Below are 25,546 nucleotides of genomic sequence, written 5' to 3'. Positions count from 1 at the left end.
ACCACTGCACTCCAGCCTGGGTGACAGAGAGAGACCCTGGCTCAAAAATAAATAAATAAAACAAAATAAACAAAACCCAAAAGTTCCTTGTAGGTATGTTTAACTTAGAAAGCTCAATTCATTTAGCCATTCAATTTGTATGTATTTTTTCTAAAGTTTAATGATATAGCATTGTACTTAAAACATTAAAATCACTTTAGTATTAGAAACAACAGTTTGAATGTATATAGCAAAATATAAAGGATTAGACAGAAATATTTACAGTTGGGAAATTTTTCTCTCCAATCCCTAATGGTTATGATTTGTTCATGCCACAGATTTTTACTGAATGACTACTTTGTGCAGGCTTGGTGCTAGGTACTCAGCATATAGTGCAAACAAAATTACTGCCAAGTATGGCTCTCCTTTTCTCCAACCAGTCTTCAATGAGTGTGAATAAAACTAGGCCCTGGAGAAAAATGGGTTGTATTTTAAAGATTCTGTTTTAAAGTTTTATATGAGAAACCCACAACCCAATTTCCCCTAGGAAGAGTGCTATCAGGGGCAGTCAGATTTCAGTGCCGCCTGCAAATGTGATGTATGAGTCAACTTCAAGTATGATCCTGAGGGATCTGCCTTAATTCCCTCCAACCACAATCACCACAGTTTCAAAGAACACTTTGCAACTCAGGAGGAGAGGAACACAACTGTCCCCGGATCCCCATACAAAGCAGAGAAGCCAGAGTGCCGGGTGAGGCAGATACTCCAGGGGACAACAAATCGTTCTGCTGTCTCCACTGGCATGAGAGAAGGCGTCTCTTAAAGTAAACAGGCCTCAGATGTTCCCAATTGTAGATCAAAAGGCAGCTGAACCCATGGGTTGGGGAGAAGTGTGAGATCATTGCTCCAGGACTGGAAATCAAAAAGCCTCTCGTGCAAATGCATGGCACTCGGCTTGAGGCAACTCCAGCAACCGTAAGTTTTGAGGTTTTGGGCCATGCTGGGCTAGGTGTGCATCCTTAGTACTTCATCCCCCAGTGAGTGTCCCCACCACTGCCACGGAGGCCTGTATCTTTCTTTACTGAGTTTTGGTCTCCCTTGTCTCAATCCTACTTGATCTTCTATGCACTGATTGAAAGATTAAGAAACCACATCATTGAGTCTCCACTGGCATTTTCCCAGATGCCCTGGGCAGTTTAGCATCATATTTACATGATGCACCATGCCCTTTGTCCCCACTGGTCAAGCTGGCAACAGGAACTAGTTCAGGTATTTTCTCTATATATATTTTCCTGAATCTTTTTCTCCATCTTTTTTCCTGCCTGTTCTCCCCCAACCTCCACCTCTTGGCTGGAATCAGCTCCTCCCTCCTGCCTATCAGCCTTGCTAATACCACTACTGAGGACACCTGACACTCCCATGCTTGCTTGTATGTTTGAGTCTCCCTCGAGATTATACATTCATTGAGAGCTAGAACATTGGCTTACTCACCTTTGATGCTCCAGTCAAATATAGTAGGAGAATCAGGTCGTGGTGGTGTGCTTGTAGCTCCAGCTACTTGCCAGGCTGAGGCAGGAAGATCATTTGAGCCCAGGAGTTTGGGACCAGGCTGGGCAACATAGCGAGACCCTGGAAAAAAATACACACACACACATACACACGGTTGTAGGCACTCAACAAATGTTTGATAATGAGTGAACATATCTACTAGCATGATTAACCTATCACCACATCAGTTTCAACTCCAAATTTCTCCCTTCCCCTCCACGTCAGCAGTGTGTATAATTTGACAGTTATATTCAGTTCTTTGTCTACCTCTAAAAACATAATCAATCAAATAATGCTATTCGCTGATGCAGAATAGCTTCCTTACAATTAGGAATTATTGTATTAGGCTTATAATTAATCCTATTTAATGTATTATATTAATTATATTAACTATAATGTAATTAAAAATAAATTTAAAGAAAATTCTAAAGGACATAAAGAAGATAGAAATTGATTCCTCCAGTAATTTTACTTTTTTTTTTTTTTGTCTTGAGACAGGGTCTCAGTCTGCTGCCCAGGCTGGAGTGCAGTGCTGAGGTCACAGTTCACTGCAGCCTCAATCTCCTGTGCTCAAGTGATCCTTCTGAGAGGTGACAACGTGCTAGCAGCCCTCAGTCTCAGCGCCTCCTCGTCCTCCGGCCTCGGCTTCCACTCTAGCGGCGCTTGAGGAGCCCTTCAGCCTGCCACGGCACCGTGGGAGCCCCTCTCTGAGCTGGCTGAGGCTGGAGCCTCCTCCCTCTGCTTGCGGGTAGGTGTGGAAGGAGACGCGCGGGTGGGAATCCAGGCTGCGCTCGCGGGCCGGTGTGAGTTCCGGCGGGCGCGGGCGCGGGCGCGGGCTTGGCGGGCCCCGCACACGGAGCGGCCGGCCGGCACCGCCGGCCCAGGGCAGTGAGGGGCTTAGCACCCGGGCCAGCAGCTGCGGAGGTTGCGCCGGGTCCCCCAGCAGTGCCGGCCCGCCGGCGCTGCACTCTCGCCGGGTTTACCTGCTTCCCAGAGGGGCAGGCCTCGGGACCTGCAGCCCGCCATGTCTGAGCTCCTCCCCCTGTGGTGGGCTCCCGCGTGTCCTGAGCCTCTCTGACAGGCGCCGCCCCCTGCTCCATGGCGCCTGGTTCCAGCCCAAGGGCTGAGGAGTGCAGGTGCGGCTCAGGACTGCTGGGCAGCTCTGCCTGCAGCCCAGGTGCAGGATCCACTGGGTGAAGCCAGCTGGGCTCCTGAACTGGATGGGGCTTGGAGAACTTTTCTATCCAGCGGGAGAATTGTATGTGCACCAATCAGCACTCTGTGTCTAGCTCAGGGTTTGTAAATACACCAATCAGCACTCTGTTTCTAGCTCAGGGTTTGTGAATACACCAATTGGTATTCTGTATCTAGCCAACCTAGTGGAGACTTGGAGGACTAGCACTCAGACTGTGTCTAGCTCAAGGATTGTAAATAAACCAATCAGCATGGTGTCTAGCTCAGAGTTTGTGAATACACCAATTGGTACTCTGTATCTAGCTAACCCAGCAGAGACTTGGAGGACTACCACTCTGTGACTCTGTGTCTAGCTCGAGGATTGCAAAGGCACCAATTGGCACGCTGTCAAAAACGGACCAATCAGCTCTCTGTAAAATGGACCAATCAGCAGGATGTGGGTGGGGGGGGTGGGGGGGGTGTCAGATAAGGGAATAAAAGCAGGCTGCCGGAGACAGCCAGCAGCAACCCAGGTCCGCTTCTGCACTGTGGAAGTTTTGTTCTTTTGCTCTTTGGGCTAAATATTGCTGCTGCTCACTCTTTGGGTTCATGCTGCAGTTATGAGCTATAACACTCACTGGGAAGGTCTGCAGCTTCACTCCTGAAGCCGGTAAGACCATGAACCCACCAGAAGGAAGAAGCTCCAGACACATCTGAACGTCTGAAGGAACAATCCCCAGACACACTATCTTTAAGAACTGTAACACTCACCACGAGGGTCCACGGCTTCGTTCTTGAAGTCAGTGAGACCAAGAACCCACCAATTCCGGACACACTACTGTATTCAGTGTCAATTATATGAGTATTAATCATATAATGCTTTATATTTTTAAATGCATTTTATGCATTTACTTTGAACATTATTTTCCCTAAAAGGATTGCTCTGTGATAAATAGGCTTAAATTCCAAAATTTGAAATGAATAATAGGAAAAGTGTATTAGATATACTTATTATGCATAACAACGCATATGACAATACCAAATTAAATTTTATAGTAAAATTTTATTAACGAAATACTTTAGGCAGTTATTGTTTTATAAATGTCTCTAAACATTTAGCCCTTTTCCATTGTGACACAATTAAATTCAGATAAGGCCAGGCACGGTGGCTCACGCCTATAATCCCAGCACTTTAGGAGGCTGAGGCGGGCGGATCACTTGAGGTTAGGAGTTGGAGACCAGCCTGTCTCTACTAAACCCTGTAGAGAAACCCTGTCTCTACTAAAAATACAAAAAATTAGCCAGGCGTGGTGACGGGAGCCTGTAATCTCAGCTACTTTGGAGGCTGAGGCAAGAGAATCACTTGAACCCAGGAGACAGAGGTTGCAGTGAGCTGAGATCATACCATTGCACTCCAGCCTGGGCAATAGAGCAAAACTCAGTCTTAAATAAATAAATAAGTTCAGATAAGATTCCTCCATGCTTTAGTAATCATCAGTACATGTTGTTCATACTTTGGTAAAGGCAAGAAGAATTCATGGCATAGAGAAATAATCTTTGCTGTAATACCTGCACGTGAATCGGTATTGTTGACAGATCCCACAGGTGGAAATGGTTAGGAAACTGATACAGAGAAAATGAGCAATGTAATATTTTCTTTACTGCCCTGAAACAATCTTCAAAATAAATTATAAAGCAGTTGATATAGAAACAATGAGAAGATCAGTTAGACATCTTTCGTCTCTTTGAAATACCCAGGTCAGTTCTGATTTGTGCTGAATGAAAGGTTATGCCATATGTCTATATTTTCCATTTTTACAGAATGAATGTCAGAAAAATATTTCACTAAGTAGTGTGGAGGTAGGGTCAAATGTTTGGTACAGGAGGGAATGCCTCCTCAGCCACATGGGGAGCTAGGTGACAATCCTAGACCTCTCAACCTCCTGCTCCTCCTTGCTGGCATGCGTAGGAGCTGAGCATTTATTGATTGCAATAACGAGCAAACAAATGAAAGCAAAAGGAGACTTTTGTTTATGTTCTCTTCTCTTTTGTTTATGTTCCCTTCTAGTGCTTGGCATAATCATGCACTTAGGTAATATATGCATGCACTGCACCACATAAAACTCTAATTCACAGTTGATGCTTGGCAATCTATCAATATTTATTGAATGCCTACTATCTGCCCTTAATTAATGTTTAGAAAACTTGTAATTAGGGTCCTGCCCAATATTATAGTGGTTGTTAATGAATATAAAAGTAGAACACAAAAGCTCTAGATTCTTTTTTATCTTTCTTTCTTTCTTTTTGAAACAGAGTCTCACTCTGTCGCCCAGGCTGGAGTGCAGTGGCACAATCTTGGCTCACTGCAATCTCCACCTCCTCCCGGGTTCACGCCATTCTCCTGCCTCAGCCTCCCGAGTAGCTGGGACTACAGGCGCCTGCCACCACCCCCAGCTAATTTTTGTATTTTTAGTAGAGACAGGGTTTCACCATGTTGGCCAGGATGGTCTCAATCTGTTGACCTCGTGATCTGCCCGCCTTGGCCTCCCAACGTGGTGGGATTACAGGCGTGAGCCACCACGCCTGGCCCAAAGCTCTAGATTCTAAGAACATATACAGGTAATCAGAATGTCGATAGGGATATAGAAGATATAATGCTTTATTGTTTTATATGTAGACACACACACCTATATATCCTCATAAGGACATGTATTTAATTTCTATTTTTATGTTCTCTACATTGCTCTGGTTCCTTATTTTCTTCTCTTTTTTCTATTTATCGTTTTTTAATACACTCTTCTAATCAACATAAAATGTGATAACTGAAGGATCTGATCACGCCTTATGAGGGTCAGGGAAGATACTCAGGTGGATTCCACTCATTGCCGTCTTAACCACCCTCTTATTCTTCTCCTGTGGGACCAGCAATCCCGGGATTTCACTCTTTCTTTTTAGAAGTCATGGCATCAGAACAACTTAGAGATTAAGAGCAGGACTCCTGAAATCTAAATGCTTGGCCTTGCAGCTCCCACTCCTGACAAGCTTGAAATCCTAGGCAAGACTCGAGCTCTCTAAGCTTTTAATATTCTCATTTGTAAAGTGGAGATAGTAATAATACCTAACCCTCAAGGGGCTGGTGTAAAAGACTCCAGAAAAACTGGCTATTGTGACTGCTGTTACTGTTATTCTTGCTAACCATGGGAAAGAGAGCGCCTGTGAAATGTGTGTGTGATCTCCGCGGAGATAGCAGCTGGAGTTCCAAATATCCACCCTTTTCCATCTGCTTTTCCCACAGCCCAGTTTGGATCCTTCCTTCTCTGTCTCTCCTGACATTCACTGGCACTTGCTGTTTTCCACTCAACATTGCTGGCTACCATTTCATCCACCTCAGGTGTTTCTCCTTGTTGATTCCATGCTCCTCAAAGGCAAGAATAACGACTAGCAAGTCTTCATCTCCCTAGCCCCTTGTTTTATGTATTATTCTTATTATTAACTTAATAACTCTAAGAGATAATTGACATTTATCTATTGTACATCTTTTCATTTACATTAGTGCTCATCATATCAGTGAAAAAAAGTATCCTACTTTCTTGGTCAGTTTCAAACCGACTTTCAGAATAAAGTTGGGCACAGCTCAATAAATGGTACTTAGTATACCCTTAATATACATGGATCAGCCTCATGTAAGCGCAGGACAAAATGAGATAAAAGTTTCTCCCTTCAAACACTAAACTGATTTGGTTTTCAGTGATTTTTTTTCTCTGGCATTTCTGTGAATTCCACCTGTTTGGTTCTATTCCGTCCACGAGATGCTCTCTTGGTATTTACAAGGGCATGAAGACCCTTCTTACCTGAGTCTTGAGATTTCCATCTTTTCAAAGTTTCCAACACCTTAGTAAGAAGTTAGTAGGTTCAGGGCACATAGTTTTTAGACAATTCTGAAACACCGAGTCAAAGCACAGAGCTTTTTGGTTGTTTCATGCTGATGTTCCTGGAAGCCCTTTTTTTTTTTTTTTTTTTTTTTTTTTGAGATAAAGTCTTATTCTGTTGCCCAAGTTAGAGATCTCGGCTCACTGCAACTTCCACCTCCTGGGTTCAAGCGATTCTCCTGCCTCAGCCTCCTGAGTAGCTGGGATTACAGGCACATGCCACCACGCCCAGCTAATTTTTGTATTTTTAGTAGAGATGGGATTTCACCATGTTGGCCAGGCTAGTCTTGAACTCCTGACTTTAAGTGATTTGCCAGCTTCGGCCTCCCAAAGTACTGGGATTACAGGCATGAGCCACCGTGCCTGGTCTCCTGGAAGTTCTTACAGTGCAAAGCATGACAAGAAAGTTTCCCTCCCGACCTGTCAGTGTGGGTTTCCTAAGAATCAGTGGGAATGAGGACCCTATGTACAGGTGTATGGGAGGTCCCAAGGCCACAGTGGCTCATCAGAATCCATTTTATACCTTTCCCAACATATACCCATGTCATACAAGTAATGTTGGTTCATTGTAAATGGAATTGGCCTTATCCTAGGCCACAGTTTCCTAAAATATCATGCGACTGTGGCCGCAGGTGTGGTTAATGTGGGTGGGCGGCTATGTGATGCTTTAAGAAACCTGAAGGAGGTCTTTCTGGCCTCTGATCACTTTTCTATAATGCCTGAATTTTTTGCTTTTACACAAGCTGATATCCTATCAAAGGAGATCAAACCTTTCAATGAGTCAGGAAGTGGTTTTCAAGCCCCGAAAGGGTGTTGGAAGTATACAGGGTGGCCTTGGCTGTCACAGTGACCGGAGAGCCTCTCCTGGCGTTTCCTGGGTGGGGCTGTCCTTCGTCCTCTGCTCAGCCTCATCCAGCCAAGCAAAATGTTTAACTGCTTTAGCTTCGGGAGGTGGGGGCTGACCAGGATAAAATGTCTGAATGGATATAACTGGAAATTAAAGAAGATAATACAGGTATTAAATTCTTTATAAGTAGGCCGGGCGCGGTGGCTCAAGCCTGTAATCCCAGCACTTTGGGAGGCCGAGACGGGCGGATCACGAGGTCAGGAGATCGAGAGACGATCCCGGCTAACACGGTGAAACCCCGTCTCTACTAAAAAATACAAAAAAATAGCCGGGCGAGGTGGCGGGCGCCTGTAGTCCCAGCTACTCGGGAGGCTGAGGCAGGAGAATGGCGGAAACCCGGGAGGCGGAGCTTGCAGTGAGCTGAGATCCGGCCACTGCACTCCAGCCTGGGTGACAGAGCAAGACTCCGTCTCAAAAAAAAAAAAAAAAAAAAAAAAATTCTTTATAAGTAGTGGTGCGGGCCGCCAGGAGTTGAGAGGGCACAAAAGATCAGATTTAATCCCTCCGAATGCTTTTGTCTACGAACATAATCATCACCCCAACTTAAATTTGTCTGGACTATGTATGCTATGCATATTTATTATTTCATTTGAATCTCACTACAGAACTTTAAGGTAGGTAGACTGTATATTGCTATTACCACAGTTGATTGCTTTGGGTTGCAGGGAGGGAGTCATTGAAGACCTCTTTTAAAAGGTAAACATCATGGGGAGAAGTGTCAATTATCTTTCCTTCCTGACATCAATTTTTCCTATTAGTTCGTATTCAAATCAGTTATCAGAAAGAGCCTGGAAGGAGTGGAGCTGTCTTGAGAAGTGGAGGGAGAACAAAGAGCCCTCCCATGGTGGCCACCGGGCACTCTGTGGGCATGGAGGGTAACTGGGTGCCCGTGAGTGGCATAAATGTTATCTGGGTGTGAGGGGGAGGCAGAGAAAAGGAAGGCAAGTGGACGGCCAGAGACCAAGGTCACAGTGAGAGGACGGTGGCACCATGGGACTAATGACATGTGGGTTGCTTACTTCATCTGTTTGCCAAAGGCTGGCCCTTCAACCAAAATAAAAGGCTTAACTGATAAACTTGGATGAGACGGATTGCGTCTCATTTATTCACCAGTGTTTGTCGGTTAGGTACTATGCCAAGGACTGTGCCAAACACTGTGGACAGAAAGATAAAGAAGTCCAGGCGTGATGGCACACGCCTGTAATCCCAACATTTGGGAGGCTGAGGCAGGCGGATTGCTCGAGCTCAGGAGTTTTAGACCAGCCTAGGCAACATGGTGAAACCCCATTTCCACCAAAAATACAAAAAAATTAGCTGGGCATGCTGGTGCATGCCTGTGGTCCCAGCTGCTCGGGAAGCTGAGGCAGGAGAATTGCTTGATCTTGGAAGGTGGAAGTTGCAGTGAGCAGAGATTGTGCCAGTGCACTCCAGCCTGGATGACAGAGTGAGACCCTGTCTCAAAAAAGAAGAAGAAGGAGGAGGAGGAGGAAAGAAGGAAGAAGGAAAAAGAAACATAAAGAAGACATACCTCCTCTCCCCTATCCCTACCCTGGCACTACTGTCAAAGATGTCCACTGTCCTTACTTCCAAACGCCTTAAATTAGTTGTAACTGTTGTTAATAATATATATTACAGAAATTATTAAAACCATACAAAAATATTTAGCTTTAATTATGTTAGCTGGGCCAATTGTGTTTCATCTTTGCTGAGGTCAGAACAAGATGCAATGGGTGAAGGTTGAAACATGAGAGGTTTCAATCAATCACAGAGTTTCACTCTTGTTACCCAGGCTGGAGTGCAATGGCCTGATCTTGGCTCACTGCAACTTCCACCTCCCAGGTTCAAGCAATTCTCCTGTCTCAGCCTCCCAAGTAGCTGGGATTACAGGTGTCCACCACCACACCCAGCTAATTTTTGTATTCTATTTAGTAGAGACAGGGTTTCACCATGTTGACAAGGCTGGTCTCAAACTCCTGACCTCTGGTGATCCACCCGCCTTGGCCTCCCAAACTGCTGATATTACAGGCATGAGCCACCACGCCCTGCTAGAAGGTTTCAATTATTTCATTTTTTAAATAATAGGGATATGAGGCAGCAACCTAAGTATCTGAGGGGAACTGATTGATTATTGAGTATATAGTGTTATGACACTCATATAATGAAATACGGCACAGCAATACAGAATCAATAAATACTCATAGTGATGGAAAGATGCTAGTGAGGTATCCCTACAGGAAAAATGTTTACATAAGAATGTGCATAAAATGTGATTGTAAAGATATCTAACTTGCATATTTCTGTATTTTTCAAGTCTTCTATTATAAGCATTTAGTATTTTTATAGTCAAAAAATATTTTCTAAGGAAATGAGGGGAAGAGGGCTGAGGAGGTAGCTTTCCTCAAAGTCTGAAGCTACAATGAAGCATGAAGAATGCTCTTCATCACTGCTGAGGCCAGTGTGGGATCAAATGGGCTGAAGCTGAATCAGGAGAAGTTTCTTTTCTTTTAAGTTCAGGGGTACATGTGCAGGTTTGTTACATAGGTAAACTTGTGTTATGGGGGTTTGTTGTACAGATTATTTTTTCACCCAGATATTAAGCCTAGCCTAGCACCCACTCGTTATTTTTCCTGATCCTCTCCCCCCTCCCACCTTCCACACTCTGAAAGGCCCAGTGTGGTGTTCACCTCTATGTGTCCTTGTGTTCTCATTATTTAGCTCCCACTTACAAGTGAGAACATGTGGTATTTGATGTTCTGTTCTGAAACAGAAGTTTCCATTGGAAAGGAGATAGCATAACTGTGGGGAGAAAAAAGAGTTCCCCAGTGAAGATCTTCCTCTTCTCTAACTGAAACCTCTCTTTCATCAGCCTTCATCCATTGCCTCTTGTTCCAACCTCAGCAAAGATGAAAAACGATTGGCCCACCTCCCTGTCTACCCTTTGAAAGAGACATGACATGTTCTCTTTGAGATGACATGACACGGTTCTTCAGGAAGTGTAAATGTTCAAACTGCCTTACACATTCTGGGGGCCTCCTTGGTGGACAGATCAGATAATATGATGAGATCAGGGACTTGTGTTCTCACAGAAAAGAACTGGTGGTCTAACCATAACCCTTGCCCCCCCCCTCAGTTTACCAGGTCTCCACTGTCTGGGGAACACCTGACCCTGCCTTACAAACTGGCCACTTCTCTTACAGTTTGCTGTGCTAGAGTGAGGACGTGTCATATCCTTCAACCAACTGAAGATGTTTTGGCAGGACCTGCAGAGCACTTCCTGGCATTCGTTCTTTCCATTTTTACCGGATTCCTAATACAATGCCTTTCAAGGTTTCAACCCTTTGTGAATCAATAGAAGCCAAGAAAAGGAGACACCCAGAGTGAGAAGCTAGGAGAGCCAATCGAGCACCCAAATTAGCACACAGTCCCACCACATACGCTGCTTTTATACAAAAAAGGGTTTTTATTTTGCAAAAATAGTGTTCAATCTCTGATAGTTTTCATAGTGATATGAGGGAATTCCTCTAACTTCATTTCCCATGACCTCACAGTTCCAGTCTTTTCTGATATGCCCATCCTAGCCTTCTCTCTGAACTTTTCTCTACATCTCAAAAATTTCTTTCTTATTTAATTGATTTATAAGAATCACAAAATTGTGTTTTCTATTTCTTAATTATTGGTCTATGTGTTTTCTGTTCCTAATTATAGGTCTGTCTTTTATTTTTCTTTTTTTAAATAGAGATAGGGTCTTGCTATGTTGCCCTGGTTGGTCTTGAACTCCTGGTTTCAAGCGCTCCTCCCATGCTGGCCTCCCAAGCTGCTGTGATTACAGGCCTGAGCCACCGTACCAACCTTAATTTTAGGTCTTTCACTGCTGGAGCATCACCACTTGGAATACTCCTTTTAAAAGAGTCTGAAGAAAAAATGTTACCCCCATCTATAGAGTTTTTATGGTTAGTAATCACCTTAGAGATCAAACAAATACAAGCCCTTCAGAGAAATATTTGCTGCTCCCTATAAAGTTGTTAATGAAGAGTTTGCAGTAGTATTTTGTCTTTCCTGCAAAATCAACTTAAAATACAATGTTAATTCTGTAAAGCAACTTTTTGTTGTTTAATAAACACAGCAGCATGGAAGTCACATGGAAGCCAAGAGTAATTTGTTCTACTCTTGAAAGGGTGGAACCCATCAAGGATGTCCCTTTTCTTTTCTTTTTTTTTTTGAGATGGAGTCTCGCTGTCTCCCAGGCTGACGTGCAGTGGTATGATCTTGGCTCACTGCAAGCTCCGCCTCCCGGGTTCACACCATTCTCCTGCCTCAGCCTCCCGAGTAGCTGGGAGTACAGGCGCCCGCCACCACGCCCGGCTAATTTTTTGTATTTTTAGTAGAGACGGGGTTTCACCGTGTTAGCCAGGATGGTCTCAGTCTCGTGGTCCTCCCGCCTCGGCCTCCCAAAGTGCTGGGATTACAGGCGTGAGCCACCACGCCCGGCAGGATGTCCCTTTTCTAAGTGATGTTCACTTGTTTGATTTTTAACTCTTCTTCTTTCCATGATTTTCAAAGGATTCAAAATAGCTACAAAGCATAGCATGATGCCTTTTGTGCATATGAAAAAGCAAATCTGGTTCTAGGGCTTAATGTTTGTTACTTGAGTCTGACAATAGACAATCTTGCCTTGGGCTATGCCAGTAACGACAGGAGATCAGGCTCCGAGTCTTCAGAGCTCAACCTTGCTGGCATTTGTTCCTCTGAGAGAAGTTGAGTGGGGAGGATAGCAAATTCCCACAAACCTTAAAGAGAAACATCTGTTGCCGCTTGTGTGCTGAGTTCAGCAGGGGAGAAGCCAACCCAGGACCAGGTCAGATCTCAGTACTGGTCTCTATGCTAAATTGAAAATTACTAAGACAGTATCAAGGGATGCGTAAAAAATCATTATGGTCAAAGTTATCATAATGATTTCTTTTCTTCTGGATTTGATGGGAAATGTCTGTGTAGACACAGGCTGTGTCCAAATGACTGTTGTAAATTCAATAAAAAATGTTTAAAATAAACAAAAGGACACTATGACCACCACTGTATGATTGCATATGTTGGATGAACACTGGCCAGGCCAAAGGGCCACCACGCTAAACAGCAAGGGAGAAAGTCCCTGGCAAATGGTTTCCAGTCTGGTCTTACTCACTTTCATTTATACAGAAACAGCTGTGATATATACATGGCTCATCAATATTAATTTTCACATTGATGAAAAGCCACTCCCTGTCCTGGTGACCTTGAAGAAGTCACAGCCTCGCTGGGTCTCACTTTCTCTGTCTGCAAAATGAGCATAACAATATTCTCCCTATCTGCCTCAGCTGGTTGTTGCATATTGCATATGCATGAGGCTCCAACCTGTTTATTTTATTTGGCGAACAGCTAAGTAGTACTTAACTATGTGCCAGGCAGTGGTATTAACTCATTTATTTCTCACAACAATCCCATAAGAAAAAGTATTATTATCATTATTATCCCCATTTTACAGATAAGGAAACTAAGACATAGAATTTAATGACCAGCAAATATTGAACAACTGTAAATTATTAATGCTGAGGATTTTTGTGTCCTTCTGAACATGAAAGTGGCTAGCATTACCCATAAAATTCTGACTTCTACACCCCCGATTAATTTCCCACAAGCTCTCAGGCCTCTGAGATTCTGCTAGCCTTTTCTTTTCTGCACCTCCCGTCCTCTTATACATACTACCTTTGTTTTTGTTTTTGTTTTTGTTTTTGTTTTGAGACAAGGTCTCGCTCTGTTGCCCAGGCTAGATATCAGTGGTGTGATCATGGCTCCCTGTAGCCTCGACCTCCTGGCTTCAAGCAATCCTCCTACCACAGCCTCCAGAGTAGCTGGGACTATAAGCACACACCACCACACAGCTAATTTTTGTGTTTTTTGTAGAGACAGAGTCTTACCATGTTGCCCAGGCTGGTCTGGAACTCCTGGGGTGAAGCAATCTTCCCAAAGTCCTAGGATTACAGGCGTGAGCTGTTGCACCCGGCCATACTACCTTTGATTATAGTGTCCTATGGCCTTGTGTCCGCACTTTTCCACATCATTCCTAGTTTATAAGCTTCTGGAGCAGACAGAAACTTCCCCTACCAAACCTGTCTCAGTACCATGCACCTGGTGCTCTGGGTGGCTGTTCAATGAATTAATTAGCTATTAATGAAGCAATTGTCCCCACCTGTGCCTGAAGGACATGCTTATTGGCAATGCTGTTTGGTTCAATCATAATGGCTGTGACTAGCTCCCTTTTCAGGGGCACAGGACTCTGGATTAGCAAACTTGACATTTTCTGACCTCTTTTAATGCTGAATCACACAGGCATTCATATGTGTATTCACACCCTTCTCATGTGTCAACAGAAACTTTGGCCCAGATACTATTAACATTTTAAAATTTTCTTTCGGTAAATATCAGTAGCCATCATTGTTTAAATGTGAACCGCAGCTATGCTCATAGAAATACAAAGTGGATTGGTTTTCTATTGCCACTGCAACAAATTGCTGCAAATTTGGAGACTTAAAACAACAGAGGTTCATTATCTTACAGATCTGGTCCAAAGTAGGTTGGCATGGCTGTGTTCCTTCTGGCAGCTTTAGGACAGAATCCATTTCCTTGCCTTATTCAGCATTTTTTTTTTTTTTTTTTTTTGAGATGGGGTCTTGCTGTCACCCAAGCTAGAGTACAGTGGTGTGATCTTGGTTAAGTGCAACCTCCAACTCCCAGATTCAAATGATTCTCCTGCCTCAGCCTCCTGAGTAGCTGAGATTACAGGCAGCTGCCACCACGCCCAGCTAATTTTTGTATTTTTAGTAGAGTCGGGGTTTTGCAATGTTACCCAGGCTGGTTTCGAACTCCTGACCTCAAGTGATCTGCCTGCCTGGGCCTCCCAAAGTGCTGGGATTACAGGCGTGAGCCACCATGCCTGACCCTTGTTTGGCTTTTAGAGGCTGCCTGCATTCGTTAGCTCATGGCCCTACTTCAGCCTCTGCTGTGGTTATCACATCTCTGCCTCAGACTCTGACCTTCCTTTTCCCCTCTTTTAAGGACCCTTGTGCCTGGGCCACCAAAATAATCCAGGATAATCTTCCTCTCTCAAGGTCCTTAATTTGATCACATCAGGAAAGTCTCTTCTGCCAGGGATTTATAAGGGAATATATTCATGGTTTCAGGGGATTAGGCATAAATATCTTTGGGGGCCATTATTCAGCCATCACAATAGGTGTATAGACATCTATCAGGTGGTATGTTACAATGGGAGTGAACTGAGTTTTGCCACATGTAAAAAGAATACTCACTAGCAGATTCTAAAAAAAAAAAACAAAAAAAAACTGTCATAGAACTCACTGCTGCAAGCTTGGTAAATTTCCTGTTCTTGCCCTTCGTCATGACAGAAAGTTTCACTTTGAGTCAGATCCAACGATATTTTGACAGTAGAATATGCCAGCCTTCTGGGTGAGCCAGTGGCAGGATCCCTGGAGAAGTCTGGGCAGATACACGATGACAGAGGGTTCTGGACCCTGATCGCGGCTGGCCTTGCAGAGTGCTCATGTCTCTTTCCTACAGAAACAGTGCAGCAAGAGCACAAAAGCTCTCTAGCCAAGACTTATCTGATTATCTCGAACTCCTGACCTCAAGTGATCTGTGGGCCTTGGCCTCCCAAAGTGCTGGGATTACAGGCATGAGCCACCCTGCTGGCTGAATATTTTTTTGACCCACACTTTCATTTTCTTAATTTTTCTATGATACTGTATGAATACAAAGTTTCTAGAAAGCTACAAAATGTCTACCACTATATCAAGAAGACATCAAAATGTGTCATTTTGCAAAGACATGAAAACATCTACAGGAATTGACGCAAAAACAGCATTTTAAGAATGACGAAATAGTTGTACTTATCTGTCATGAATACTAAAGTTATCACACATATGTACTGCAAAAGCTAGAATCCATTTTTTTCTTCACAAAACACTTTATTAAAAAATTCTGTGCACACAAACCCTATAATTTTCATATAACTCTCATACTAAAGATAAATTCACTTCAAGGCCGACACCTAGAACTTTGTTTTTTCTTTTTCTTGAGATGTACTCCCACTCTGTCACCCAGGCTGGACTGCAATGGTGCAGTCTCGGCTCACTGCAACCCTCACCTCTCAGTTTCAAGTGATTCTCCTGCTTCAGCCACCTGAGTAGCTGGGATTACTGGCACCCGCAAGGACACCCGGCTAATTTTTTTTTTTTTTTTTTTTTTTTTGCATTTTTAGTAAAGACGGGGTTTCATCATGTTGGCCAGGTTGGTCTTGAACTCCTGACCTCGGGTAATCCACCTGCCTCGGCCTCCCAAAGTGCTGGGATTACAGGCATGAGCCACTGCGCCTGGCCTCACTTAGAACATTTTAAAACTAAAACCTACCAGTAGCTAAACACAGATGTTAACAAATACAAGAAAATACAAGAATACTGTACTGCCAAGAGGTTTAACCAAATGCCTTTCAAAAGTTTCTGCAAGTAGGTTAAGGATATATGTGTGTGATTTTGCCCTTGCCTCATCTCTTCAATCTATCCAAGAGCAGCCCAGTTACCCAAAGGCAGGTTCCACAGCCCACTCTAACAGCACTGCGGCATCAAAGGAACTACCAACCAGATGAAATGCAAACTCTTTATGTGACAGACACAAAGACACAGACCACGAGAATCCCATTAAGTCATTTAGAAAGTGAATAAACACGTGGACAAACCAATGTAAATAAAATTTAAGCATATTACTAAAGAATTAAAGACTATTCAGCTTGCTTGCTTTCTCCTTCCTTCCTTCCTTCCTTCCTTCCTTCCTCCCTCCCTCCCTCCCTCCCTTCCTTCCTACCTTTTGAGAGCTCTGTCACCCAGGCTGGAGTTCAATGGTGTCATCATGGTTTTCTGCAGCCTTGACCTCCTGGGCTCAAGCATTCTCCAACCTCAGCCTCTTGAGTAGCTGGGACCACAGGTGCACACTGTAACACCCGGCTAATTTTTACTTTTTTGTAGAGACAGCTGTCTCATTATGTTACCCAGGCTGGTCTTGAACTGGTCTCAAGTGATCCTCCTGCACCGGCCTCCCACAGTGCTAGGATTAGAGGCATGAGCCACTGTACCTGGCCAGGTTTCTCTCTTAAATGTCACAAAAAAAAAAAGGTTGTCATTTTTTAGGCATGAACTGTTTTTACTTTCTTTCCCTTTGTCTGTAGCCATGAGCCTATTGAAAAAGGCGTACAGAAGGAAATCTTTTAAGGACGTAACAGGGAGATGTATTTTTTTAAAAAGTGTAGTTAATACATAATTTTCACAGTGAAACTAATCACACAAAATGCCTGATTAAAAAAATGAAGTAAAAATAAGACACTGGTTTCCAATTAATTTACAACTAGATTCTGCTAGCCTCTCTTAGAGAAAAGGGGAAGGAGAAACAATCTTATCATGGAAGGCAAACAAAAGACTCAGCCCAAGAGAGGCAAAGTCCAATGGAATCTGATCCCATTTTTTACTTTTTTATTGATTGATTTTTGTTTTGTTTTGTTTTGAGATGGAGTCTCGCTCTGTCGCCTAGGCTGGAGTGCAGTGGTGTGAACTTGGCTCACTGCAACCTCCGCCTCCTGGGTTCAAGCAATTCTCCTGCCTCAGCCTCCCAAGTAGCTGGTAGTACAGGTGTGTGCCACCATGCCTGGCTAATTTTTGAATTTTTAATAGAGATGGGGTTTTGCCATGTTGGCCAGGCTGGTCTTGAACTCCTGACCTCAGGTTATCCGCCCACCTCGGCCTCCCAAAGTGCTGGGATTACAGGCATGAGCCACCACGCTCGGCCCTGACCACATTTAATGATGAATGAGAGGGAACCTGAATGCCATCTTAAATACTAAAATGATGCAGTGTGGCATACGAGTGACTCAATGCAAATTCACAGAGTAAAACAATTTAGAGTGTAGGAAGTAGGACGATACATAAAAATATTTCATCTTATTTCATGGTGCATGACTTCAAGTGAAACTATTCCTTGCCATGCAATACATTTTAAACACAAATCTTCATTTTTTTTTTTTTTAGATGGAGTCTCGCTCAGTCGCCCAGGCTGGAGTGCAGTGGCACGATCTCAGCTCACTGCAAGCTCCGCCTCCTGGGTTCACACCATTCTCCTGCCTCAGCCTCCTGAGTAACTGGGACCAGGCCCAGCTAATTTTTTGTATTTTTAGTAGAGACGGGGTTTCACCGTGTTAGCCAGGATGGTCTCGATCTCCTGACCTGGTGATCCGCCCGCCTCGGCCTCCCAAAGTGCTGGGATTACAGGGTTAGCCACCACGCCCGGCCCAAACCGTCATTCTTAATGATACAAGCAACAAGTTTATGGGAGAAAACTATTGTCAAACAAAACATAGTAACAGTTAAAAAGGAAGCAGGAAAATAAGCCTTTGACTAATTTCTTCCAAATTGTGGTATTGTCCCGATAGGGAGAAGTTCAGAATGGAACTTTTGAATTCTAATTGTCATTGTTTTGCTTGCAAGTAAGGCCTACTCTTTCTATAAGATTATTGGTCTTTTGCATTTATTCATCTGCTTATAACTCTACTAATTAAAAAATAATTTGTGAAAAGTGCAGAGCAAATTGTGTCCCCATGGGGTTGCAGCCATCGCCTTTGGTGTCTGCTCAGCCTGTGGGGACACATTTTTCTCTGCTACCAGCCCCACAGGTACCCTCACCTGTGCGTGTGTTCCAATGTCCATGGGCTGCTGGTCACAGCCATCTGGATTAAGGGTTTCAACTGGGCTGGGCACAGTGGCTCATACTTGTAATCCCAGCACTCTGGGAGACTGAGGCAGGCCGATCACTTGAGGCCAGGAATTTGACACCAGTCTGGCTAACATGGCGAAATGCCATCTCTACTGAAAATACCAAAATTAGGTGGGTGTGGTAGAGAATGCTTGTAATCCCAGCTACTGGGGAGGCTGAGGCAGGAGAATCGCTTGAATTTGGGAGGTGGATGTTGTAGTGAGCTAACACCAAAACTGGACAAATTGGGCCACTAAGAGTCTGTGTCACGTGAGGACTTTTGTTTGTGGCTGGGACTGAGGACCTATGAAGCCAGAAGCAGTTAGGTGCAGGGAGAAGGGAGAAAGGGCCTGAAAGAGGAAAGAAGGAAGCAATGATAAGGCCAAGAAATGAGCGGGGGATACTCTGTGAAAATCCCAGGGCAGCTCCAAGAGCGGACGGCTTATTCCTTCACCTCTGGTGGCCTCGAGTGGTTTCCATTTCTCCTGATGTCCTCCTGTCCTTGGAGTGTGACATACCCCTGTTTTCTTCTGTTCTTTTTCTAGCTTTGTCATAAGCTAGCTTGAGTGAGTTACATGCAGCCAAAAGGAAACTTGAAGAGGATTTTGCACATTTTTTCCAACTGGTTGGCCTTTGTTGATGGTGCTTTTATCCTGAGTAAAAAAAAAAAAAAATTAACTTGAATAAAGTCCAATTTAGCTTCCATTTCCTTTATAAATAAAATCAATTTTTGGCATTTGTTTGTTTGGTTTTTGTTCAGATAGCCATTTGCACCTCAAGATTATGTAAATATTTACCTGTATTTTGGGGTTTTAGGGTTTTTTTTCTTCTTTTATTATTTTTCCTTTCCTTCGGTTCTTATGTGGTTTTGGTTTTTACATTAAAATCTCAAATCAGTCAGAAATTTATTTTAGTATAAAGCATGTGGTATGAGAAACAGATTAGCCTTTACTTTTTTCCATTGGTAAAGAAAAAGAAGCACGAATTTTAAAAAGGGTTCCAGAAGCACTGTTTGGTATCTAGACTAGGTCCCAATTCCTTTATAAGTGCACTTTGGGTTCTCAAAAACCTTGAATCAATCATACTTCTGAAATTAGTCCTCTGCTGTTGGCGTGCTCTGTCTTCATGCATTACTGGACATGAAAAAAAGGAATAGTGATTGATTTCCTTCTGAGAGTTTGTTCCATGAATATTGGTACCCTGGGAGTGGAGCCTATAGCTTTTACACTCCTTTCCATCTAGATAAATGTCTCCTAGTCTCTCACGCCTGAATAAACTCACTGCAATCAGCTTTTTTCCCTTTACTATATTCCTGGCATATATTTCAATAAAGACTGTTTCTCTGGAGAATAACTAAACTGAGGACATTGTGTTCCGTTTTTATGACGAGATACGTATTTCCCAAACAAAAGGCAAATCCTTCATTTCAAAGGGTTACAGGGATGGTACTTATAAAACATTCCAGCTGGTTAAATAAAGGGCACTGAGAAGTCAGCTGAAGCTATTAGCTGGCTCTGAACCCATAGCATGTTCACTTGATTGCGGATTGGATAAACTTTTGCTCATTTGAAGCCCCTGCCTTTCATCACTGTGCTCTAAAAGAGGAAAATACGTTAACAGTCATGTTGGCCATGACGATCCAGTCTGCCAGACTTGAGGTGTGCAATCCCATTGAAGGTAGCACCATCTTTATTAACATGTTTTCAATCACATATATGGTGGGCTGTCTGTGCTACTTTGCCTCTAATCCATAGGTCTCTCTGTGAATGTTTTGCCTTGGTTAGAATCTCATTTAGCTCTTGTTCCACTCCTTTGTATATGCTTCTCTTTCTACCTCCTTCCTCCGGCTCCTTCCATTGACCACAATGTAGAAAGAAAATTCAATGCATGCTTTTCTATTGCATTTATAATTACTAAATAGTGCTCCCTGTTATAGTTTTTAAAGTTGAAATGCAGATACTTGAAACATTTTCTATTTCTAGATTGAAAAGATAATCAGATTGTTCGAACTGACAGTGACTCAATGCTGATACTGCGCATGCTTCGTTGTTTTATTTTGTTGTTTTTGTTTTTGTTTTTAAATCCCAAAGCCGTGGATCATGGATGGATTCTGGACAAAGAAAATAAATTGTTCTTATTTTATTCCTCCTGCTTTCCATTAAAGACCGCTGTGACCCTCCTCTCTCCTCCCCCACAGTCCACAGCCCTCGACCTGCTGCCCAGATCCCATGTTACTTCCTACTTACCAAGAGCTGCCCACCCTTGTTTTTCTCTTGTCTCCTGTGGCACCACAACGCCAATTGCATAGTCCACTCCCATTCATGCTGTTGATCTTTGCAGCCTCACTCCCAGTAGATGCCACACTTATCTTCTCTCTTACCTACACCGCTGAAGACTCAAATCAGGCACTGTTCACAGGGTCACACAATCTTCCAAGGCAGGGAGCTGCTGGCAGCTTGTAGACACTGGTTGAAACCCTAGCCCCTTCCCAGGCTTGTGCTCAGGCCAGCACATCACCAGGCAAGATCTCAAGGACTCATAGCCAACATGGCGGCAGATGCTGTTAATACGTTCACTTGTCCATTGATTGATAGGCTTTTGAATTTGTTGGCTGCAGAGCAGGTATGCCACTATCCTGGAATAAAAAATCATACTTAATTTTCCTTTGTCAAAAGAATCTGTAAAAATTCTGTTAAATGTTTTGAAAAATGCAAAAGTGGGCCACATGTAATCCCAACACTCTGAGAGGCTGAAGCAGGAGCATCACTTGGGGCCAGGAGTTCAAGACTAGCTTGAGCAACATAGTGAGACACCATTTCATATTATTTTTTAAAAAAACAAAAGCATTAAGAAATCTGTGACTAAGAGAAAAACAAGAAGGCAAAGAATATTATGCCAAAGGAGCTACAGGAGACAGAAGGTAGCAAGATGAGCTGCAATCTTGGCCATCATTTGAATTCCTATTTAGTGATATGGCCCCCAGGTGCCAAATGTTTGTGGGTTTTTTAAATCTGTTTCATTTTTAATTTTCTCTAAAACATTTATCTATGGTTCAATGAATAAAAAGTTTGTGTTATTTATGGAGGCTAAATATAACCTCAAATATCCATAAATTCTAAGAGCAACGAGGAACCAAAAAAGAAAAGGAGATTATGGGGTAAAGGAAAGGACTCAGTTTGATTTGGAGACACCTGCAACCTGGCTTGGAGGAAGATAGCAAAGAAAGCTGAAGAACAAGATAAAAGTGGCAGACAATGATGATGGCTTAATTTTGCCATTAGAAGATACATATTTTCTTTTGAATGTATAAAGTTTTATGAATTATTAGGACTATATAGATTAAAAGTAGAAACTCAATAATTATTTATTGAATCAATAGAAAAAAAAATTTATCAATGCTCTCTTCTGAGCCAAAAAGAAAAAAAGAAAAAATTTATATCTTCAATAACATAATTGTCTGCCAAATTTAAACCTCATCAACTTGGACTAGTTAGATTAGTTGAATTGAAGCTGTATATGGAAAATAAAAGACAGATAGCTGGATGGGATTATAGTATAGATGGCCATGAAATCTCTACTCGTTTAAAATTACTAGGGTAGGCAATAGGATCTGTGGTTGTGTAAATTCACAGGACTGACCTTGGATTTGGCTGATTTTTTTTAAGGATAGGGTCTATACACAGTCAAGCTAAACATAAAATTGAGGCCTAATCTATACTGGTAGAATTTGTGTTTAAAAGAATGATTAAGGGAGGTAAGTCTGACTGTAATGTACAAGGCAGATTAAAAGGAAAGGTAGGCAGACCACCAAGAAATGTGGTGCAGTGACCCCCAATGTGGGATAAGAAAGTATATTGGCAATAGCAATGGACAGGTAGGTTCACAACAGAATGGGGGAATTAATAGGATTTAGTTTCATATTGGGCCAGAGAAAGAAAATGATGTATAGAAGACAATTCCTAGGTAGGGTGCTAAGGCAGTGTGGAGTAGTGGTTAGAAGTTCAGTCTTTAGGCTGGGTGCGGTGGCTCATGCCTGTAATCCCAGCACTTTGAAAGGCTGAGGCAGGTGGATTACTTGAGGTCAGGAATTCAAGACCAGCCTAGCAAACATGGTGAAACCTCATCTCTACTGAAAATACAAAAAATTAGCCGGGCATGGTAGTACAGGTCTGTAATCCCAGCTACTCAGGAGGCTGAGGCAGGAGAATTGCTTGAACTTGGGAGGTAGAGATTGCAGTGAGCCGAGATTGCACCACTGCACTCCAGCCTGGGTGACAGAGTGACATTTTACCTCAAAAAGAAAAAAAAAAAAAGTTCAGTCTTTAAATCCAGGCAAACTCAGGTTTGAATCCCACATCTACTGCTTACTATCTACATGACTTTGGGAAAGATGTTTAATCTCTCCAAGCCTAGTTTCTTCTGTAAAATAGTAGTTATGAGAAATCAATGAATGATTAATGCATGGAAAGTGTTTATTATTGTGCCTGGAAGGACATGCATACTTACTGAAGGTTAGTGATCGTCATATTCCCTCTCCTCCACTTACCTATCAAAGAGTGTCCAAAAGGAAGATGTTGCTTTTTTCCCATAGCAAGGTGACCATTCGCTATCCAAATAGTCTAAACCAAAAAGAATGTTTAAGTGTGTTTCAGTGGTTACTTTGGTCGCAGCCGCTAGTCATGAAACCTCTCATGCAGATAACTCAGGCTGACCTAGCTGACATATAATAATCACTGTTGACAAGAATGATACTAGGTTCGTGTCATAGCATGATTTATTTGTACTTGGTGGGAAACTGTAACTGCCAAATTGCTTTCTTTTTGAAAGCCACAAATGAAAACCTTAAATTCACCTCCTCATATTCAGGAAAAAACAAAACAAATCCAATAGTAAAACAATGTTGGGAGTTGAAGTTGATCAACATTGTTATTGTTATCAAGGATCCTGGCATAAGTGCACTACATCACATTGCCAGCAGTGGCAAGTAACAATACTTTTTCAAGAGTCTAGATTGATACCTACATTGGCATTTCCTTAAAAATCCTTCACTACTCCCAGCACTGACCAAAGTGCATGTTTTCCCTTTGTTTAATACTGATACCACCTCTAATCTCTCACATACACACATTCATCCATGTATGCATATACACACACACACAGAGTAACTGCTCCTGATGTAAAAAATATATAGCTCTGTCCGTTTGTGAAATTTTGCCTCCTGTTTTTGATTAACTGAAAGGGGTCAAGACAAAGTTTTGATAAATGGCAGAAGGCAGATCATGCAGAAACGTGTTATTCTGGCCAAGGAATGGCCTCAATTTGAGAATGTAAGATAAGAAACAGGAAATGAAAAAAACAGAATAAAAATCTCCCCCAATTGTAGAGTATATTAATAGTCAATAACTTTCTGGAAATCATTTCTCTTTCAACAAACAGGAATAGGCTCTTGGTGACTTCATAGCTAGCTGGGTATTGCTTTTCATGTGATACATGACCAAGATCCGCACAAATTGGGAATAAAGCTAAATGAGCTATATTTTCCCAGTGACTGGCAATTCATTTTCTTTCCTTCTTTATTCCTTTCTTCTTTCTTCCCCCCTTCCTTCCTTCCTTCCTTTTCCTTTTCTTCCCTTCCCCTTCCCTTCCCTCCCTCCTTCCTTTCCTCTCTTCCTTTTTTCCTTTCTTCCTTCCTTCCTTTCTTCCTCTTTGTTCTCCTTAATTTTTTTTTTGAGATGGAGTCTCACTCTGTCACCCAAGCTGGAGTGCAGTGGTGCAGTCTTGGCTAACTGCAACCTTGGCCTCCCAGTCTCAAGCGATTCTCATGCCTCAACCTCCTGAGTAGCTGGGACTACAGGCGCTCACCATCACACCCACCTAATTTTTTTTTCTTTTTTTTTTTTTCATTTTAGTAGAGACAGGTTTCACCCTGTTGCCCAGGACGGTCTCGAACTCCTGAGCTCAGGCAATCTGCCTGCCTTGGCCTCCCAAAGTGCTAGGATTACAGGCGTGAGCCACCATGCCTGACTCTTCTCTTTAAATTAATAGAATGTTTAGATCTCCACAGAGAATAATTTGTCAATTACATTCTTTTATTTATGCATTTATGTACTCAACATTTATTTTAAAATGCCTATTACATTTTAGATGACTAAAACACACTTTTCTTTTTCTCTCTTTCTGTTTTCCTTAAGAGTAAGGGATATAGAAAGAAAGGACCATAGAAGTGTAACTACTTGAAGAAATGGAAGAATGTTATAATAAAGTTAGCAGGAATCCCCTGGGAAGCCCCATATTTCACTTTAAGTGAGGCAACTTTTAATGCTGGTGGCCCTGGACAGTTCTAGCAAATGCTTATAGCCCTAGGGTAATGATTAATAGGGCTCCCAGTCACTCCCCAAGAGTGTCCCAGTTTGGACAATAAATTATGTAGTTTTCATATATAATTTCAATTTGGAAAATCTAGGATCTATGTTAGGGCAAACATTTGCTACGCTTCACGTCTCTCACAGGTAAGAGTGTTTCCATGCCACAACCCCAGATGAAAAAAGTCTGAGAGAAATTTACTTCTGACTTCTCTCTGCCCAGCTTCTTCAAATGGGAAGAGCACTGATTGATCAGATTGCCAAAGTTGGGATGAGGAACTGAGCTTGCTCAACTGCTTTTTCCGGGTTTTTCTCATGTAGCTCTGGCTGCCGACACCTATGGCACACTCTGGTCTGCTGGTCACTATGTGGAGCCTATGGTTGTCCTTCTCTTTCAGTGCCTGGCTGGATACATCTGACCAATTTGTCTAGGGGCAGATATTGATAAACCCATTAGGCTTTAGATCTGACATTGCATTTTTCAATCAGCTTGATCAGTAATCTATTGACATTTTGATCTTCATTTGTTCGCCTCCTATGTCTCCGCATTTGCTTCCAAATTTGGGTGGAAATGTTTACTGAACTCCAAACCTCGATGTCTTGGTGGCTTGGCTAGGAACCTGAAACAGAGGTACAAGACTTGACCTTGGGGATCAAAATAAAATGGAGATTGATGCTTCTAGTCTGATAAGGGCTAGAAGAATACATTTAAGTAGTTAATTCTGTTTTGTTTTTGTTTTTGAGACAGGGTCTCTCTCAATCACCCAGCCTGGAGTTCAGTGGCATGATCATGGCTCACTGCAGCC

The 25,546-nt window shown here is 42.7% G+C and overlaps 1 long non-coding RNA gene across 1 annotated transcript in view; it reads right to left on the bottom strand.

Annotated features, from left to right (window-relative positions):
- The window catches only part of LOC144336369 (uncharacterized), a 28,900-nt gene extending 26,191 nt beyond the window's left edge, over positions 1–2,709 (bottom strand). Inside the window, exons 1-2 of the long non-coding RNA XR_013408096.1 lie at positions 2,511–2,709; positions 1,471–1,608 (exon numbers count right to left, since the gene is read on the bottom strand). This is a non-coding gene — a long non-coding RNA (uncharacterized LOC144336369). The remainder of the gene's footprint in view (positions 1–1,470; positions 1,609–2,510) is intronic.
- Positions 2,710–25,546: the final 22,837 nt, after the last annotated feature.

The sequence above is a fragment of the Macaca mulatta genome, chromosome 18 (genome assembly GCF_049350105.2).
Source record: "Macaca mulatta isolate MMU2019108-1 chromosome 18, T2T-MMU8v2.0, whole genome shotgun sequence".
NCBI lineage: Eukaryota > Metazoa > Chordata > Mammalia > Primates > Cercopithecidae > Macaca > Macaca mulatta.
Note: the sequence above shows the minus strand (reverse complement) of the source record. Positions and strands in the feature narration are given on the sequence as shown.